The sequence below is a fragment of the Stegostoma tigrinum genome, unplaced genomic scaffold (assembly GCF_030684315.1).
Source record: "Stegostoma tigrinum isolate sSteTig4 unplaced genomic scaffold, sSteTig4.hap1 scaffold_67, whole genome shotgun sequence".
Taxonomy (NCBI): Eukaryota; Metazoa; Chordata; class Chondrichthyes; order Orectolobiformes; family Stegostomatidae; genus Stegostoma; species Stegostoma tigrinum.
The window spans coordinates 1,588,606-1,609,219 of NW_026728611.1; the positions used below are offsets into that span (position 1 = coordinate 1,588,606).

Consider the following 20,614-nt stretch of genomic DNA (forward strand, 5'->3'; position numbering starts at 1 on the left):
CCCCCCCCCCCCCCCCCCGCCCCCCACCTTCACATTGACGGCAGCTCCAGGCCAATCACACAGGCCCAGTGCGCAGTGCGGGCATTGCAGCAGGCTGCAGGTGGTGCCAAGTTGGAGGAGGGGACTCAATTTGAGAAGCTCTCCAGGCTCAAGCAACAAAATCCCTGTCCTGCTCTCGAGGCAGGAGTTTGTGAGACGGGGTAGGAATGGAAACCGTGGGAGGTGATGGCCTGGGCAGTTTATACTCTCGTAGGGGAGGCCTGGGGCCCCCATGTATCAGGCCAAGGATTACTAACCGCCACCTTGGTTAGGTCGGGGACGGGAATTCTCCCCAGATACTTGGCCGCCATTTTCGGAAAGGGAAGCCGTGTCTCACTTGGGCAGAAATCGATGAGGCTGAAACTAAGAAGGAAATCCTAGAGGTGTATGGGGAGGATTCACCAAACAGCCACTGGAGACTCAAACCCCGAATCAGACTCACTGATTTGATTTTCAGTCAGCCGACTGGAGTTGGGAACTTGATCCAGAGAGAAGAGGACGGAGAAAGGGAGAAAACTGGAAGAGGAGGACAGAGATAGGGGGATAGTTCTGGATTTCAGTCGAAAGAGGAAGGAGGGTAGAGCCAGGAGTTTACAGAATTGAGAAATAAGAGAGAAGAATAATGTTCCTTAGGATCTGGACATGTCTGTTCTGAATTTTTTCCTGCAATGACAGTAAATGACTTTTGTAAACTCCTTTTGCAGGATATTAGAAGAGAAGTATTTGCAGATATTAAACACAAATCAAATTTCCTGCTGTGAATGGTTGACTCATGCAATTTATGAGGAGCTGAGTCCCTTCAGCCTCTGAATGTGGAAGGAGAAATGTTTGACCTGTATGTAGGTGATACACACAATATTCAGCTGACAATATTGCAATGAGGAGACTGCATAAAAGATTTACCCTGTTACACATCCAATGTGGGAGCATTCCAGCATATTTCTTGTGGAGAGAAATTGAACCAATCAATCAAGAAGGTTGGGAAAACATTTACACCATTCACAGTGGGGAGATACTCTGCTCGAGCAATGTGCTGTCAAGGCTTCAGTTGATCAACCATTCTGAAGTGATACAAAGGTGACAGTACTGTGCAGAAACCATGGAAATGTGAGAACTATAGTAAAAAGATTCAATTACCCATCCCAGCTGGAAATCCATCAATGAATTCACATCAGGAAGAAGCCACTTACCTGTTCTGTGTGTGGGAAGGAATTTAATCAAACAACCAAACTCATGTCACATCAGAGAATTCACACTGGGGAGAGACCGTTCACCTGTTCAGAGCGCGGGAAGAGATTTACAGACATCCTGGCTCATGTGACATCAGTGGATTTGCACCGAGGAGGGGAGAAGCCATTCAATTGTTCGGTGCATGGGAAGAGATTCCCTCATTCATCCAGCCTTCAATCACACCAGCAAATTCATACTGAGCAGAAACTATTTGGCTGCACCTCCTATGGAATGAAGTTCAGACACGCATCTGCCCTCATTGGACACCAGCGAGTTCACGCCAAGGGGGGCGGGGGAGAAAACCATTCGCCTGCTCTGTATGTGGGAAGGGCTGCAGTCAATCATCCAGTTTGCTGAGACACCAGCGAGTTTATCCCAGAGAAAAGCTGTTCAGCTGCACTTCCTGTGGGAGTAGTTTCAGGTGTTCATCTTCGCTCTGCTCATCAGCAAGTTCACACGAGAGAAGGCCATTCATCTGCTCCATTTGTGGGAAGCGATTCACTCAGTCCTTCAACTAGAGATAAATAAGTGAACCTGAATACGTTTATACTGCAGTAGTTCAAGGAGGAAACTCACCAGCATCTTCTCCAGGGTGACTAATGATGGCCCAGCAAGAGATTTCCGTATTTTAAGAAAGAATTGAATTCTGCTACCAAAATTAAGTCTGACAATATTAGATCTGTTTCAACTGATGTAAACACAACTATAATTGGCTGCAGTTTGGTAATCTGGATATATTGCTGATGGTTTGGACAAGTGTCCCTTTTTAAAAGCACCAACGGTCATTCTGAATTCAAGATTTGTGTTTGGAGAAAGAAGCAGATGCCTTGTGAAAGGGAAAACATAAAAATCAATTTATAGAAAGAAAGCTGACAAAGGAGATGACCAAACAAGTTTTGTTCATCAATGCTTGCAGGGCCAACTGCTCCTTTCACTGCCCTGTATTGTACAGATGAACAGCATCACATCTGATAGGGCCAGGGTAAAGAAAGAAGTGAAACTGGGCTATTGTCATAACCTTAACTTTGTTTCACATTTTCTTCTTCTTTCTCTTGGCCTTGACATTCCCCTCTGAAATGAAGAGGTTTACCTGTATACCTGGTCAGGCAGCAAGCCTGACTCTCAATCCAGACCGAAAACAAAGACAAAAATAAAGCTTGTCTTTTAGCCTCTACCCTACACTGATGACAGTGCACTGGTGCACTCAACTTTCTTCTTTACCACCTTATCCAACTGTGTTCAGGGAGCTATATGGAATTAGGCCCCAAGATCCCCCTTTATACCAATGATCCTAATGGCCCTGCCATTTACTGTATACTTTCCTCTTGCATTTAGCCTCCCAAACTGCATTACCTCAATTTTCTCTGAATTAAAGTCCGTCTGCCATTTCTCCATCCAACTTTCCGATTGATCTACATCCTGCTGTGTCCTTAGACACCCTAACTCACTATCCTCAGCTGCACCAATTTTCACAGCATTAGCAAACCAACTTAGATTTTCATCCAAATCTTTTATAAAAATAACAAACCTTGTGGAACACCCCTGGTTACAGATCTCCAGTCAAAAAACACCATCGCCACCCACCCTCTGTCCTCTAACCCAATCCAATTTACCAACGCACCATGGATCAATCTCATGTGACTTAATCTACTGGAACCACCTACAATGAGGTAGCTTGTCAAATATTTCCGTAGAGTACATGCAGACAACATCCACTGCGCTGCCTTCAATCAGCTTCGTGACTTCAAAAAAAAACACAAGCCAGTTTGTGAGACATGACCTCTTCTGCAGGAAGCCACGTTGCATGTTATCCACATGAACTTTAGCAAGGCCTTTGACAAGGTTCCTCGTGGCAGGCTGATACAGAAGTCTAAGTGACCTTGGTTACACCATGAGTTGGGTACAGAACTGGCTTTGTCATAGAAGATGAAGAGTAGCTATAGATCTGAAACCAGTGCTTTTCTGTAGGAATCAGACCGCTGTCGTTAACATATTTATTATAAAAAATATTTGGAGGAGAACATAGGTGATCAAATTAGTAAATATGTGAATAACAGATCTGTGGAGCTGTGAGTAGTGAGGAGGAATGCTAGATGATACAGCAGGATATAGATTGACTGGAGACTTGTATGGAAAAATGGCAGGTGGCATTTAATCCAGACAAATGTGACGTGATACATTTTGGAAGGTCTAATGAAGGAGGGAAGTGCACAGTAAATGGTAGAATTCTGAGAAGCACAATCATAGAGCAGTATCTAGGTCTACAGGTTCACAGTTCCCTGAAAATGACAAGTCTAGTGGAGAAGATGGTCAGGGCAAAGTGTATAAAAACTGGTCATGTTGCAGCTCGCTAGAACTTCAGTGAGGCTACATCTGCAATGTTGTGTACAATTCTGCTCACCAAACCACCACAAGGATGATCAGCTTTGCAAAGGGTACAGAAACAGGTTACCAGGATGTCACCTTGTTTGGAGGATATTAGTTATGAGGAGATGTTGGATAAAATTGGTTTATTTTCTTTTGAACATCAGAGGCTGAGGGGCAACCCGGTAGAAATTTACAAAACTGGGAGAGACATGGATAGTTGGAGTCTAGAGTAGAAATGACAGTTTGTGTAGGGGACATAAGTTTAAAGTAATAGGGAAAAATGTAAAGGAAGTGTGAAAAGTAAGTTTTTACACACAGGACAGTATGTGCCTAGAATGCATTGCCAGAGGAAGTGGGATAAGCAGGTACAATCACAATGCTTAAAAGACATCTTGATGGATTTGTGAATTGGCAGGGAATAGAGAGATACAAACTGTGCAGGGGAAAGAAAGAGATTTCATGATTAGAAAATCATGCGTTAATGGAGGCTTGTGGGCTAAAGGGACTATTCCTGTTCTGTAGTGTTATTTGAGACCTCAGTTTTTCAAATACAGACTGGAATATTGGTAGAGTAAGAGGCAGCAAGGGTAAGTTTTCCTGGATTGTATGCACGATAAATTTCCGAAAACAGTGCATTCAGTTCAAAAAGAAAGAGCGCTCGTTTGGTCCTACTTCTTGGGAATGATGGGAGCCAAGTAGATCAAGTGTCAGTGTCAGACCATTCAGGAGACCATGATCACGTGTAGGAAGGTACAGAATAATGTCAGATAATAACCAGCATTAATTCAGAATGAGAAAACTCAATTGATGGAAAGTTGTCTTCAAGGGCAAGGTCAAAGCTGGACAGCAATGACTGGAGTGACAGGTTGATGGGACAAAGTATAAATAATAATAAGGGCTACTTTCAAAGAGAAGATGGCTCAAGTACACTCAAAAAGGAAAGGAAGGGCAAACATTCAGGGCTGCTTGTATGACAATTAGAATTTAAGATAAGATTTAAAAAAAACACTTATGATAGGTGTCAAGGAGAAAAGTCCAAATTGACAGTCACAAGGAATACAGAAGGTCCAGAAGTTGGGGCAAGCAGATGAAAAAGCACACAAGGAAGGGAGACAGTTAGGAGAAAAGGTTGGCAGCCAGTTGAGAGGGGCTGGTAACACACTGGCTATAACAATGTAGGAGAGAAACATGCAGATTCTGGGCTCAGACACAGGGCAAAATTTAGGAGCCCTTTGGCCTTATCGGAAGCAGCAGAGGCAGTGGATCGATTGCCACCATGAGTGAGACAATGAAGCTCTTTGAGCTCCTCAGTTGTTGTTGTAGGTGAGGATGGAGGATACATGGGGGAGGGGGAAGAAATGTTCAATGAGAACAAACTTGTATTAGAGATATCATTAAAAAATAAACATACTGCAGGTCACACAGAAAGCTGATTTGGCTCTTATGCTAAATATAAAGACTGAGAACTGGAGTTATAAACCAGTGGAAACAGATTCCATTGAAATGGTTCAGTACTGACTGTGATTGAAAGCAAAATCCAAACATCCAATAGCTACCTACAAACTCACTTCTGTGTCAGCAAATGAGATAAATGAGTGAATCCCTTCCCACCCTCAGAGCAGACGAATGGCCTCTCTCCAGCGTGAACTCGCTGGCGTATATTGAGGCTAGTTGATCACCTGAACACATGTCTGCAAAAAACACACAAATAGTCTCTCAGCAGTGTGAACATATTGATGATTCATCAGTTGCCCAGAACATTTAAAGCACTTCCCACAGTTTGGACATTTAAAAGGTCTCTCGTCAGTGTGAGCAGCTTGTATGTCAGGACTGTGGTTCACCAAGTGAATCCCTCCCCACAATCAAGGCTTGCATTGTGCCAGTCCTGGTAATTAACTAAAACCGTGTCCACACACACAATACGTGTATGCTTTCTCCTTACATGTTCAAAATCTGATAATGTTCTGTTTACAATAAACTGAGGTGTCCATAAGACCCTGGGATTATGCCTGGTGTCAGTTTCCCTTTGAGTACACTGTGAAATCAATTTAAAACAGAACAATGCAATGAAGAGAGAGTCCACACAAACACCAGGCTGCCTATGCAATCAGCTTGTAATGAATCTGGTAGTTTGATTAGATTAGACTCCCTACAGTGTGGAAACAGGCCCTTTGGCCCAACAAGTCCACACTGCCCCTTGAAGCATCGGACCCAGACCCATCCCCCTATCACCCACACACCCCTGAACACTCCGGGCAAATTAGCATGGCTAATCCACCAATCCACCTAGCCTGCACATCTTTGGACTGTGGGAGGAAACCGGAACACCTGGAGTAAACCCACACAGCCATGGGGAGAATGTGCAAACTCCGCTCAGACAGTTGCCCGAAGCTGGAATCGAACCCGGGTCCCTGGCGCTGTGAGGCTGCAGTGCTAACTACTGAGCCACCGTGCCACCCCGTAGGATTAATGACACACTATTTTAAAAAAAGTGACCACAAAAGCCAGTGATTCACTAATGTCGATCAGGGAACAGAAGCTGCCACCTGGTCTGGACTTATACAAGACTCTGGCGTCTTTGTGAGTGGACAGACAAAGAATGTTGAGAAAGAGGTGAAATACAGGTATTGACTAAATCCACATCTCAATCAGGACTTTGACATCATGTCACAAACCCTTAATCTTCACTGTTGTGAATGTCCAGTGTGGAAGATCTATGGAACACCATCACGGTGAGGACCCCCTCCAAGTCACACATCATCCTGACTTGTTTGAATCCAGTGCAGGATGAACAGCAATTTCCTCCAATTAAACACTGAGACAGCTTCTACACTGACTGCAACCTTCTGTCTAGTAACTGTGTGAAGCTGAACCAGACTGTTCACAACTCTGATGAAATACTTCACACTAAGATGAGCTTTCTCCTGCATCATCACCAAACTAACTGTTTCTATCTCAGTAACATCACCTGACTCCATCCACATCTCAGCTCATCTGCTGCTGAAACCCTATCCATTCTTTGTTACTTCTAGATTTAACTACTCTAACACAGACCGGTCCCCCACATTCAACCTTCCTGTAATGTTGGAGTGATTCAAATCTCTGCTGTCTCATTTCGAGTGTTATTGGCCCAAAGTGCATCACAGGTGCTAAAAAGATACATCAACAGATCTGTTAAAAGACTATCCAATTTAGCATCGTGATAGTACCATACAGCATGATAAGTTTTTCTCAAAGTTAGAATGGGACCTACTTTCCACAGGACTATGCAGTGGTTACTCTCACGGATTGCTGTTCTGGATGAATGCTGAGGATGAGACAACATAGGTTTTCCCCTCCCTCTCTCGCACTGTTCTTCCTCATCCCTGTTGTACCATTTTGTTTCTATGTCTCCTGTACACTCAAACATGTCTGTGTAGCTCCTTGAAAAGATAACTTTAATAAAACTTCAAGTATATTCTTTTTTGCTTCATGCAGCAAGTCATATGTGTATTGTCTCCTCTTTTCTTGCACTCGCAAAATCCTGCTGAGAAGAAAATGCCAGTTGCTGAAGGAACATTCGCAACAGTGGGATTCAAACCCACATCAATGAAAAGACTGGAGTCTTAATTCAGCACCTTAGACTGTTCAGCCACAGTAACTGACAAGTCGTGGTCATCCTTATTGTCTTCAATGATGATGTCGCTGCACCAAATTTTAGTCATGGAGCAGGAGAGGCCTCGAGACTGCATTACCATTTCTTAAATCTCTAACAACCTCAACCTCAACACCATTTTTGCCTCAAATCCCTGCAGAGTCTCCAATTTCTCTCAGGTTACCTCTCAAGCTTTTCTCTTCTCAAGAAAAGAACTTCTTGCTGTTTAACAGAAAGTGTGAAAGAAACATAGGAGGTCTGGCAATGAGACAAGTGAAATCATGTTAGTTTCAAGATATTTGCACTATTTCTTTCTCTCCGCAGGAATGGCTTCACTAACATCCTACATAATTGTTAAAAATTGTAACAACTATGTAGCAATTAAAGCTAAAATTCGATCTTCTCTCTTAATCATTTGCAGCACCCACAGAGGACTTTAGACCCATTTCTGTCCTTTTCCATACCCATCCTGAATCGAAAAGAGCGAAAATAACAGACCTGCTGAATTTATCCAGCACATTTTCTGGACATTTTGGGTTTCTAAATTAATTCCCTCAATGTGTCAAATGTCTTAAATGCTTGCTCACAAGGTCTTGGTATTTGCTATTTAAATAGTGCACTGTGAACACTTCAATCATCCATTTTATATGAAACAAGCACACAGTAACTGAACCGTCTTCACGCAAAAATACAAAAATGTATTTCCTTTCTCATCTTTTAAGCCCGTTTGGTTTTTTGTACCATTTAATATGAAGTCTTACAACTGCACCAGAAACCTCTGGTTAAAAAGATTCTGAAAATGTAGTCCGTAACATGAGAATTGGCAAAAGTTGTTGACACACAGAAGAAAGAAAATGTTGTGTGAGATTCAGCAAATAAAGGAACATTTCTTAGACTGTAGCTGAAAAAAATTGGTTTATTGAAACAGACTTTTTCACCATTCGACCGAGTGACTGGAGTTATACAGGGCACTTAAAGATGAGGGCAACAACATCACAAAATTAATTTTGAATGTTAAATCCTGGAGCAAGTACTGAAAATGGATTGCAATGTGAATGAGAAGAATACATTGGAACCTTGGGATTTTCTAAAGCAGTTACCTTTTACTTCCTTGGACTGCAGCGGCGTCAGTGAAAAACCCATTTGTCACCTTATAAAGCAGGATTTGAACATTGACTGTGGAAGGCCAAGTTAACTCAGTTGTTGGAACATACGCTGTTTAAGTGCAGAGTTGTGAGTACGAGCCCAACACTGGGCACCACCTGTTTATTTAGTATTTTCCCTTTGCAAATTCCCTTCCTCCAGCTATTCTTGATGACCCTTACATCCCATGAATCAGCTTAGCGAATCTCTTTTGCACCGCATTCAACGCCAGCATATCCTTTCTTAAATACGAGTAGCTAAACCAATATGGCTTCACCAACATCCAATACAGTTGTTACAAGATGTCCCGATCCTCAAAACACTAACACCTCGCAGTTAAGGCCAAAATTCCATTTACTTTCTTCATAACTTCAGCATCAGTTTAGGACTTTAGACCCATCCTTGCCCTTTTCCACACAAATCCTGAATCGAATAGTTATAATAACTGCCTGCAAAATGCTATCCCACTGAAACTTCAACCACTTGCTCAACTTTGTAACCTAAAGTCAAGTCCAGGACCTTCCCCTTCCTTGTTGGGACTTCTACTTAATGGCTGAAAAAATGCTCTCCTGGATGTATTTTAAAAATTCTGATAAATCCTTCACATTATGACGACTCCATTAATGTTGAGGAAGTTGAAAGTCTCTGCTACCATAATCCTGCTACTTCTACACTTTCTCAAAATCTGTCTCCTTATTTATTTAAAGGGGTTTTCAAAAATGTCACCTGTCCTTATTGCTGTATAGATTCCCGAAGCAAAATAACAATATCTCCTCCTCCTTTAACACCTCCACTGCCTTGCATGAAGGCCCTGTATCCTGGAATACTGAGCTGCTAACCATGTCCAAGTGACAGCAATGGCTTTATGACCCCACTAATTTGTATCCTCAAATCATCTGCCTTATTCATCTGACTCCAAGCATTAAATACCATTCACCCTTGGCAAACTCGCTTATATCTTAATTGCCCAATGACAATGCCTTCCAGACTCTCTTGTTTCTTCTCTTTTTGGCCATTATTATTTTGAACATTCTCTGGATTTCAGCCCACTGCTAAACTTTTTACATGACCCCCAACAGTACTGGAAACCCACCCCCACCCCCCACAAGGATGCAGTTCCCATTCCAGTTTAGGTGTAACCACTGTGTGTAATTCTACTCTTCCTGCTGAAGGACGGATGTTGTAAAACTGCAAAAGGTTCAGAAAAGAATTGTAATGGTTATTATTGTAATAGTGTACCATTAATACACTAAGTTGCAAGCATTTTGGGATGACTCGGTTCCCAGTTGCTCATATGAAATGTACTGACTGTCATTGAGTGAAAAATAAAAACCACAGGTTCCTCGCACTTGTTGGAGGTGAGGATAGAGGAGATAGGCTCTCCATCTCCCCTTTCAAAATAAATTAGTCTGCTTTTGAAATAAAGATCGAATGCACAGTAGTTTTAATAAAATTTATATCATTTTTTCTCCCAACTAGGTAACCAGACATGTGGTGTTTTCAAACATCATGAGAAACAAGCCCAGATAACATGACTTGGATACAGATAATACGAGCAACAAAAATTCCTACAGATTCTTGGGAACTCATTGGTGGTTAACCACAGTGGCTCAGCGGTTAGCACTGCTGCCTCACAGTGCCAGAGACCTGGATTTGATTCCACCCTTGGGCAACCGAGCATGTGGTTGTTGGCATATTCTCCCTGTGGCTGCGTGGGTTTCCTCTCGGTGCTCTGGTTTCCTCCCATGTGCTGGTTAGTGGATTCGCCAAGCTAAATTGCCCAGAGTGTTCAGTGATGCATACATTTGGTGGGCTACGGGGAGATGTGTCTGGGTGGGATGCTCTGAGGTTTTGTGTGGAATTCTTGGGCCGAAGGGCCTGTTTCCATACTGTAGGAATACTCCGAATTCTATGAAAACCCGTCCTAATGAACTAGGGAATCCCTTTTCACACACTGTGTGGGTGGATTGTCTTTACCCAGTGTGAATGTGTTGATATACAGCAATAAAACGTTATCATTTTCAAAACCTACTCTACAGTTACGTATTTGTTATTGAGATTAATGCGAAAGGATTAATAAATTAAACGCCATTTATTTCAATGCCAGAGGCCTAACAGCTAAGGCAGAGGAACTCAGGGCAAGATTGGAAACATGAAACTGGGTTATCATTGCAATTACAGAGGCAAGGCTCAAAGATGGACAGGGCTGCCAGCTTAATGTTCTAAGATATAGTTCCTATAGAAAGGATAGAAAGTCGAAGGGGGAGGGGGAAGCAAAGCAAGAGAGGAGGGAAAAGTGGCATTTTTGAGCAAGGATAACATTATGGCGTTACTTAGGCAGGATATATCTGAGAATACATCCAGGGAAGTTATTTGGGTGAAACTGAGAAATAAGAAAGGGATGATCACCTTATTGGGATTATACTATAGCCACCCCCAATAGTCAGCAGGAATCTGACAAATAATTTTGAAAGAAGTTATCTGTAAGAATAACAGGGTGGTGATGGAAGGGATTTTAACTTTCCAAACAGACTGGGAATTCCATGGTCTAAAAGGCTTGGATGGAGCGGAGTTTGCTGAGAGTGTACAGGAAAATGTTCTGATTCAGTATGTGATGTACCGACTACAGAAGGTGCAAAACTTGACCTGCTCTTGGCAAATAAAGCAGGACAGGTGACTAGGGTATCAGCAGGGGAGGACTTTGGGGCCAGTGACCATAATTCTATTAGTTTTAAAATAGTGATGGAAAAGAGTAGACCGGATCTGAAAGTTAAAGCTCTATATTGGGGGAAGGCCAATTTTAATGGTATTACACAAGAGCTTTCAAAAGTTGATTGGGGCAGATGTTTGCAGGTAAAAAAGAAAGGTTAGAAAGTGGGAAGCCTTCAAAAAAAAGAGATAACGAGAGTTCAGGGACAGTATACTCCTGTTCGGGTGAAGGACAATGCTGGTAGGTATAGGGAATTCTGGATGACTAGAGAAATCAAGGTTTTGGTCAAGAAAAAGGAGGAAGGACAAGTCAGGTATAGACAGCAGAGATTGAGTGAATGCTTACAAGAGTATAATGACAATAGTATACTTAAGAGGGAAATTAGTAGGGCAAAAAGGGAACATGAGGTAACTTAGGCAAATAGTATTAAGGAAAATCCAGTGGGATTCTACAAATAGATTAAGAACAAAAAGGATAACTATGGGGAGATAGGGCCCCTTAAAAAGCAGCAATGCCTCCTATGTGTGGAATTGCAAGAAATGGGGAATATAATAAAACAAGTATTATGCATCAGTATTTACTACAGAAAAGGATATGGAAGATATAGACTGTGGGGAAATAAATAGCAACATCGTGAAAATTATCCATATTACAGAGGTAGTGATGCTTTAAACGCATAAAAGCGGATAAATTCCTGGGACCTGATCAGGCGTATCCGAGAACTCGGAGGGAAGCTAGGCAAGTGATTGCTGGGCCCCTTGCTGAGATATTTGTGTCATCGATATCCACAGGTGAGGGACCAGAAGTTGGCTAATGTGGTGCCACTATTTAAGAAAGGTGGTAAGGAAAAGCCAGGGAACTATAGGCCAGTGAGCCTGATATTAGTGGTGGGAAAGTCGTTCTAGGAATCCTGAGGGATAGTACTTGAAATATTTGGAAAGGGAGGGACTGATTAGGGATAATCAACATGGCTGTGTGTGTAGGAAATCATGTCTCACTGACTTGATTTTTTTTTGATGGAGGAACAAAGAGGATTGAATAGCGCAAAGAGGTGGATGTATTCTATATGGATGTCACTAAGGCGTTTGACAAGGTTCCTCATGGTAGACTGATGAGCAAGGTCAGATCACATGGAATACAGAGAGAACCAGTCATTTGGAAACAGATCTGACTTGAAGGTAGAAGACGGAGTGCTGGTGGAGGGTTGCTTTGTAGACTGGAGGCCTGTGACCAGTGGTGTGCTGCAAGGATCAGAGCTGGGTCCACTCCATTTTGTCATTTATAAAGATGATTTGGATGTGAATGTACGAGTTATAGCTACTAAGTACCAATCCTTGCAGCATACTGCAGGTCAAACGCCTTTCCAAATGGCCAGCTCTCCCTGGATTCCATGTGATCTAACCTTGTTAATCAGTCGACCATGCGGAATATCGAAAACATCCACCGCTCTGCCATCAATCTTGTTTCTAACTTCTTCAAAAAAACTCAATCAAGTTAGTAAGACATAATTTCCTATGGACAAAGCCATGTCGACTATTCCCCATTCAGTCCACGCTTTCCAAATATATGTAAATCCTATCCCTCAGAATTCCCTCCAACAACTTACCCACAGCTGACGTCAGGCTCACCAAAAGTTTATTGTTCCCTGGTTTTCTGTTACCACCTTTCTTAAACAATGGCACCAGATTAGCCAACCTCCAGTGTAACAGCTCACCTATGACTGTCAATGGTGCAAATATCTGAGCAAGGGGCCCAATTGCAAGCCTAGCTTCCCGCAAAGTTCGAGAATACACCTGAAGAGGTCCTGGGGATTTATCCACCTTTATGGTCTGTAAGGCATCCAGCACCACCTCCTCCACAACATGGAACTTTTCAAGATACACATTCATTTCTCTAAGTTCTTTAGCTTTTGTATCCTTGATCACAGTAAATACTGATGTAAAATACTTTTTTGTATCTCACCCAACTCGTGCATTCCCACACATAGGCGGTCTTACTGTGCTTTTAAGGAGCATAGTAGTGTCAAAATTGGCCTTAGTCTCATTTAAAACTTTGACTCTTAGACCAAAGTCTATCCTTTTCCATAATTATTTTAAAACTAATAGAGATACAATCATAGGCCCCAAAATATTCTCGCCCCTGCTGACCCCTCAGTCACCTGCCCTACCTTATTTCCCAAGAGAAGATCAAGTTTTGAGCAGGGACTAATGACACCAGTACAAACAGCCCAAAGATCAAAGTTCATTCCTTGATTTAAGGGCAAAATCCTTCAAATGTGGTTGTGGTGAACTTGCTGGTGTGTTAACAGTTGGGATGATTGAGTGAATCCCTTTCCACACATAGAACAAGTGAATGGTCTGTCCCCAGAGTGAACTCGCTGGTGTCTCAGCAGGTTGGTTGAGTGAGCGAGCAAATCCCTTCCCATACTCGGAACATGTGAACAGTCTCTCCCCACTGTGAACTCGGTGTTTCAGCAGGTTGCTTGACTGAGTGAATCCCAGCCCACAATCAGAGCAAATGAACGGTTTCTCCCCAGTGTGACTGCGTTGGTGCATTTCCAGCTGGGATGGGTAAATAAATCCCTTCCCACAATCCCCACATTTCCACAGTCTCTCCCAAGTGTGACTGCGCTGGTGTTTGGGCATTTCAGATGAATCTTCAAAGACTCTTCGACACACAGACAATACGCATTTCTCCCTGGTGTGAACAGTGCTTCTTCCTTTAATGTTCAAAATCCTGAGATAATTAGGTTATGACAAACAGATTGAGTGTCAGATCTGGATGTGGTTTTGTTTGATTTCTCTGAATGCAATCAAAATTTCAAACTGAAGAAAAAAAAGAAACGTAGAGAGAGAGAGAGAGAGAGAGAGAGAGAGAGAGAGAGAGAGAGAAACCAGAAGAACACACACAAAGATTGTGAAACTCAGAAATTAATCTGGTCAATTGTGGATGCAACACTGAGGGGCACTGCTGGATTATCAGTAAAACTGAACTGGTTCATTTAATGTCCTTCAGGGAAAGGAAACAGTCAGCGTTTGCCCAAAACTACAAAAAGAGATAGAGTTTGGACAGACATGAAGGGCAGGCATTTTATACATCTGAAAATGAATCCAATTCCTGTTTTCTCCCCATACCCTCTGATGCTTCTGAAGGACTAAGAATACACAGCAAAATACCCGAAATCTGGAATAAAAACAGAAAAAGATGGAGATACACAGTAGATCTGGCAGCATCTGAAATGTTAATAGATGCAGGAACCATTGCAATCTTGAAGAAGTGTTGAGATGATCATCCACTGCACCATAATATAGGTTACACACCGAGTGCCAGAAAACGGGCCTAGCTTAAATAGGTGCTTGATGGCCAGCACCGATACAATGGGGACAGTGTGTTCAACAATTGTACCCGACTGTCTGACCCCATTTAGTTCCGTGTTTCTCTCCTATTCTCTTTTAGGAAACAGGCAGCAGCAAGTAGTGAAGAATGCAAATGATATTTCGGCCTTCATTGTGACAGGATTCGAGTACAGGAGGAGGGATGTCTTTCTATAAGGGCCTTGGTGAGACCACACCTGCAGTAGTGTGCACCTTTGTTCTCCTTTCCAAAGGAAGGATGGTCTGGCTACTGAATGATCGCAAAGAAGGTTCACCAGACCAATTCCTGGGATCACAGGACTGATGTATGAAAAGAGATTTGATCTTGATTAATCCTTCTTTCTTTTAATCTTTCAGCCACCGACAACATCATGAACTAATTTCACGTCCCATTTGCTGATTTGAGTCTTTTACTGCTAAAGGTATACTTTGGTTCCCATTCCCCTGTCATACGAGTTTAAATCCTCACCAGTGGAACTAGCAAAAGCATCAACAAGAATATCTGTCCCAGCTCTGCCCAGGACAATTGTTCAAGCTTGTGCATGTCCCACCTTCCCCAGAAACAAACAAACAGTCTCAATGCCTCAGGAATCCAAATCTTTTTAAGTTATAGCTCCAGCCATGCACTCATCTCATCTGTCCTCTTATGCTTTTACTAGCATGTGCATTGTAGCAGCTCACACTGTTACGGGATTAGATCACGAAAGGTCCTGTGGGGATATAAAAGAGTCCTGTTGAGAAGGAACATTAGGGAATTTACTTGGGTTTCTGTTAACAGGCAGTTCAAAACACATAAGCATTTTAACAAGAGGCAGTGTTTAAAGGCCCGGTTCAGCCACAATCACAAGTTTGTTACTTAATGAAAAGTAGAAGCAAAAGTCTGATCCTACAGCATTCTGAACTGTTTAGGTAATTGTAACCAGAAATGCAAACAACCAATTAACGTGAAACGGTTAGCTAAATTCCTTGAGCAAATGTTTGTCAGCAATAAAAGCAGCTCACTGCATCATTATGGAAGGCAAAGCAATAAACGGTGTAAACACAACCTCTAAAAGACCAACAACATAGGAAGGGGCAAAGGAAGATTATAAAGAGAGAAGTCAGGGCTGCAGAGAGATAAAACAATTGAAATGTAGATACGGATAATTTGAACAAATTCTTACATCCAAAGATCAACGGAAGAGTGACAAAGATAGATTACAAAATCCAAAGTGAAGATATGGTTAGTGCCTTAGTTATTTGTGAAATCTAAACAAGTTCTGTTTAACAGCTTGGTAAAGTTCTAAAGTGACTGAATTTCACCCTCGGTGGAGTTTGAATAGATGCTCTTTATTAAAACAAGAAAGTAATAATGGAAAGCGCTTAGAGTAGAAAATGAAACTTCACTTTAAAAATCATTTGCAGCATACAAATTGTTGGGGTTGTAAACTGCAGCAGCAAGTCAGAAACACTGTTTGATCTTTTAAGCTGAAGTGACAGAGGGATTTTTCCACAATTTGTCAACTGTATTACAAAATTGTAGTTACTTTATATCAGAGTTGAGTTTAAAAGACTTTATCACAATTCCTAACAATCCACACTACAGTTAGTAGAGAATTTGGAAAAGTTCTTAGTGATAAGCTACTATTTTGGTTTTTGGCAAAAAAATGTGGTGCAGCTGGCAAATGTCTGAGGAGGAATATAACTGCCAAAGCATTGTAAGGTCCCAAAGACAGACGAAGTAGTTTTCGAGCTAACCTCAGGAGATTATAGAAGGGTTTAGGACTGAACATAGTGTTGTCCACGATTGTTTGAACATAGGACATAGAACATTACAGCACAGTACAGGCCCTTCGGCCCTTGATGTTTTGCCGACCTGTCATACCGATCTCAAGCCCGTCTAACCTACACTATTCCATGTACGTCCATATGCTTATCCAATGACACCCTAAATGTACCTAAAGTTGGCAAATCTACTAGCGTTGCAGGCAAAGCGTTCCATTCCCTTACTACTCTCTGAGTAAAGAAACTACCTCTGGCATCTGTCCTATATCTTTCACCCCTCAATTTAAAGCTATGCCCCCTCGTACTCGCCGTCACCATCCTAGGAAAGTGGTTTGCTTACTGGATTGGGTATATTGATTTGGGGTGTGTGGCTAACAATGACAACAATATTGCATGTAAATAACATCTAGCGAATGGAATAAAAATATCACAATCAGCCAGGGAAAGTCTGAATGTCATTGTCCACTCTTCCAATCTGAGCTGTATTTAAGAGGGGAATTAGGCCTCATGTGAAAGCCAGGTTTGGAGTGGACTCTGGCCTCTCCCACACATGTGGTAACAGAGCTCTGAATAAAGGTCACTCGTACAACTGAACACAACACAAACTTCTCCCGACAACAATGTGGCACTGGGTGTAAGCTTGACAATACTATATTTGAGATCTCGTATTTTAGTGTATCTCTTAACTTCCTATCTTCAGCTTTCAGGTCCTCCTCCCTTGGTTTTCCTATGTCACTGGTACAATCGGATGTTCATCCTCCCACTCCAGAATGTCCTGAAGCTGCTCCATGTCATTGCTAATCCTGGCACCAGGGAGGCAACATACCATCCTGGATTCATGTCTCTCTCTATCCCTTACTATTGAATCCCCTGTCTCTACAGTCATATTTATCGTTTCCCTCCCCTTCTATGCAGCGGAGTTACTCCGAGTGCCATGAACCTGACTGATGCTGCTTCCCGAGTGGCCACCCCAACATCCCCCACCTCTCTCCCCCACCCCCAACCCCCCAACCGAACAGTACCCAAAACAGTATATCTATTTGAGGGAGATGACTCTAGCACTTCCTTTCTGAGCCTTTTACTTGTCTGATAGTCACCCATTCTCTTGCTGTCTGTGTAATCTTCACCTGCTGCGTGACCAGTCTGTTGAGAATGCGACCACAACCTTCTCAGTTACCATGGATGCTCCATACTGACTGCACCCACAGCTCAAGCTCTGAAAAGCAGTTAACCAGTAGCTGCAGATGGACACACTTCCTGCACAAATAGCCAATAGGGACACTGGTAATGTCCCAGAGTTTAATGCGGAAAACTGTGAGGTGATTCACATTGGAAGGAGTAACAGGAATACAGAGTACTGGGCTAATGGTAAGATTCTTGATAGTGTGGATGAGCAAAGAGATCTCGGTGTCCATGTACATAGATCCCTGAAAGTGTCCACAAGTTGATAGGGTTGTTAAGAAGGTGTACAATGTGTTCGTTTTTATTGATAGAGGGATTGCGTTTCAGAACCATGAGGTCATATTGCAGCGGTACGAAACTCTGGTGCGGCCGCACTCGGAGTTCTGGTCACCGCATTGCACGAAGGATGTGCAAGCATTGGAAAGGGTGCACAGGAGATTTACCAGAATGTTGCCTGGTATCGAGGGAAGGTCTTATGAGGAAAGGTTGAGGGACTTTAGGCTGTTTTCGTCAGAGAGAAGAAGGTTCAGAGGTGACCTAATAGAGACATACAAGATGATATGAGGATTAGATAGGGTGGGCACTGAGATCCTTTTTCCTCAGATGGAGCTGGCTAGCACGAGGGGATATAGCTTTAGATTGACGGGTCATAGATATCGGACAGATGTCAGAGGTAGGTTCTTTACTCAGGGTAATAAGGGCGTGCAATGCCCTGCCTGCAACAGTAGTAGACTCGCCAAGTTTAAGGGCATTTAAGTGGTCTTTGGATAAACATATGGATGATAATGGAATAGTGTGGGTTAAATGGGCTTCAGTGTGGTTTCACAGGTCGACACAACATCAAGAGCCTATGTTCTATTGTGCAAGAGGAGCACACCACAGATGTGATGTCTTCTGTTATGACTTCTCTCCAGATTAAGCCAGTTTCTGCCTTAAAAAGAATTTAATTAAGCTAGGTCCTCCCCCTTCATTTCAAACATTACTATTATAAACCTAAAGCCCCTAACTTTATTTAAGCTAATATATACTTTAAAAACTGTAAGAAAATTCTTTACGATATCAAATATCAATTGGCTGTTTCCATTAGGACTGAGAGACTTTCTGAACTGCCCAAACTGAGACTGAGCATCACACTCAATCTTTCAGTTTCACTTTCTGTTTCACCCAACTCCAAAGCACTCTCATTTAGCCAAGCAGCACTCACAGTGCAGCCTTTTCATTTTCATTGTCTGCTCACACCCACTCTGATCTCAGCCTCCCATACTGTTTCAATGCAGCTCAATGGAAGCTCAGGGAACAGCATCTTCACGTTAAATGCAATAATTTATAAACCTCAGGAATCAACACAGACTTCAGCAGTTTCAGGATCAATGGAGTTGTCAGGAAATGGAAGATTCCACCTGGAGGGGTGCTGGAATTTGTGCCCATCAGGAATTTTAAAAGGAAGTTTGCAGGTATTCAAGAATGAAAAATGTATAGACTAAAATCATGAAGTGGGCGAATGGGACTAAATATGACAGTTCTTTCAAAGAGACGAGGTGTTGTTTGGACAAATCTACCCCTCTCAGGCCAATATCTCCTTTCTCAGCTGCAGGGTATAGAACTGAACACTTATCCCAGAGGTGATCAAACCAAAAATTTGAATATCCTGCTTTCAAGTTACAAACTTACCAGGAGTATTCTCCCACGCATAGAATGGTTAAACCTCTTTCCTTTCACTGTTAAGTGTCAATGATACTCAGATCCTGATCACTCCGCTTAATGGAGAACTTGCATTGGGATCCTGGTCTGCAAATTATTCTCAATAAATATCCTGTAAAGCAAATCCACAAGAGACAAATAACGGTCAGGCCTGGACAGAAATCCAGAAAACACAAGATTGTCTGGAAAAGGCAAACATTTCTCTTGGTTTCTGTTAGTTATGTATAAATCCTCCTCTTAAAAGCACCCTGCTCCCCCACACAGAAAGATGCAGAGGTAAAATACACCCATTATTAGAGACTGAGGAAGTCAGACATTAATAAATTTGACCAGGGAGCACAAGGGGACTCAGAGCACTTTCAGTGATTTGATCCCAATCATATGAATACTGGGCAAACGGATATGCTTTAATAGATCATAATATTTAAAGCAGGACTTCCTACAGTGAGAGTGCAACAGGTAACATGAAGTTCTAAGCAAGGATTAGCGGATCCGAAACGTTATTTTTTTTCCTTTCACAGATGCTACCAAACCTACTGAGCTTTTCCAGCAACTTTGTTTTTGAACATGCAGTTCTGAACACGTTTTCGACATTTCTCCTCCATTAAATATCTAACGTATAACTTGCAGCAATTTATACTGCCTGAAGCCAGTACTCCGCCAGCGTCAAAGGTCCTTCCCAGGAAATACACGCCGTGTCTCAGTCTGGGAAAGAAGTCCAGAAAAACAAAAACAAAAACAAAAACAAACATTTCTCTTGTCCTAATCTCCCCTCCCAAGCAAGAAAGGCTGCGCTTGCGTTCCACTACAGGTTGCCACCTATAAATATGGCGATCCGGCATGAGTCCCGAAGATCACTGCCCCTAATAAAGATGGTGGCAATTACCTCTGCCTATCGCAGCCTCAGGTCCGTAGCAGTTTTTCCGTTTGCTGCAAAACACGGGACCGGCATGTTAAAATTTGTTTTCTGACATGCATCAACGGCTAATAAAGCCTCTCAGTCAATACCGAAAGTATTTCCCTCCCGTTTTTTTGCAGCTTTCCTTTTTATCCCGTGTACTGTACCTTCGGCAAGCAGCTAACCCTCATTCGCAGAGATATTGCGCCCGCGGACAGAGGCGATCACATGATTTTCACACAGACAAACATCTCACTCGCTCTGATTGGCTGGAGGGTAGGCCGCTTCCATTGGCCCCGCCCCGTGCTCCGATTGAACCAAAGCTGACATCGCTCACAGGGAGATAGCAATAACTGCAGGTGTTGGAGTCACAGATGACACAGTGTGGAGCTGGAGGAACACAGCGAGCCAGGCACCATCAGAGGAGCAGGAAAGTTGATGGTTCAGGACCCTTCTTCAGAAATGGGGGAGGGGACGGGAACTGAAACATAAACAGAGTGGGGGCTGGGGAAGGTAGGTGGGAAGGTGATAGGTGAGTGCAGGTAGTCAGTGGTGAAGATTTTTCCTGCTGT

General features: G+C 42.6%; 1 long non-coding RNA gene across 2 annotated transcripts; it reads right to left on the reverse strand.

Moving 5' to 3' along the window:
• Positions 1-8,166: 8,166 nt before the first annotated feature.
• On the reverse strand, positions 8,167-20,290 carry LOC132209131 (uncharacterized). 2 transcript variants are annotated; one of them, XR_009445229.1, is made up of 4 exons: positions 20,210-20,290; positions 20,031-20,074; positions 19,115-19,256; positions 8,167-15,207 (listed from the first exon to the last, which is right to left on the reverse strand). It is a non-coding gene; the product is annotated as an uncharacterized LOC132209131 (long non-coding RNA). The 2 variants fall into 2 exon arrangements; XR_009445228.1 differs by having other exon boundaries at positions 20,031-20,258.
• Between the last annotated feature and the right edge of the window lie 324 nt (positions 20,291-20,614).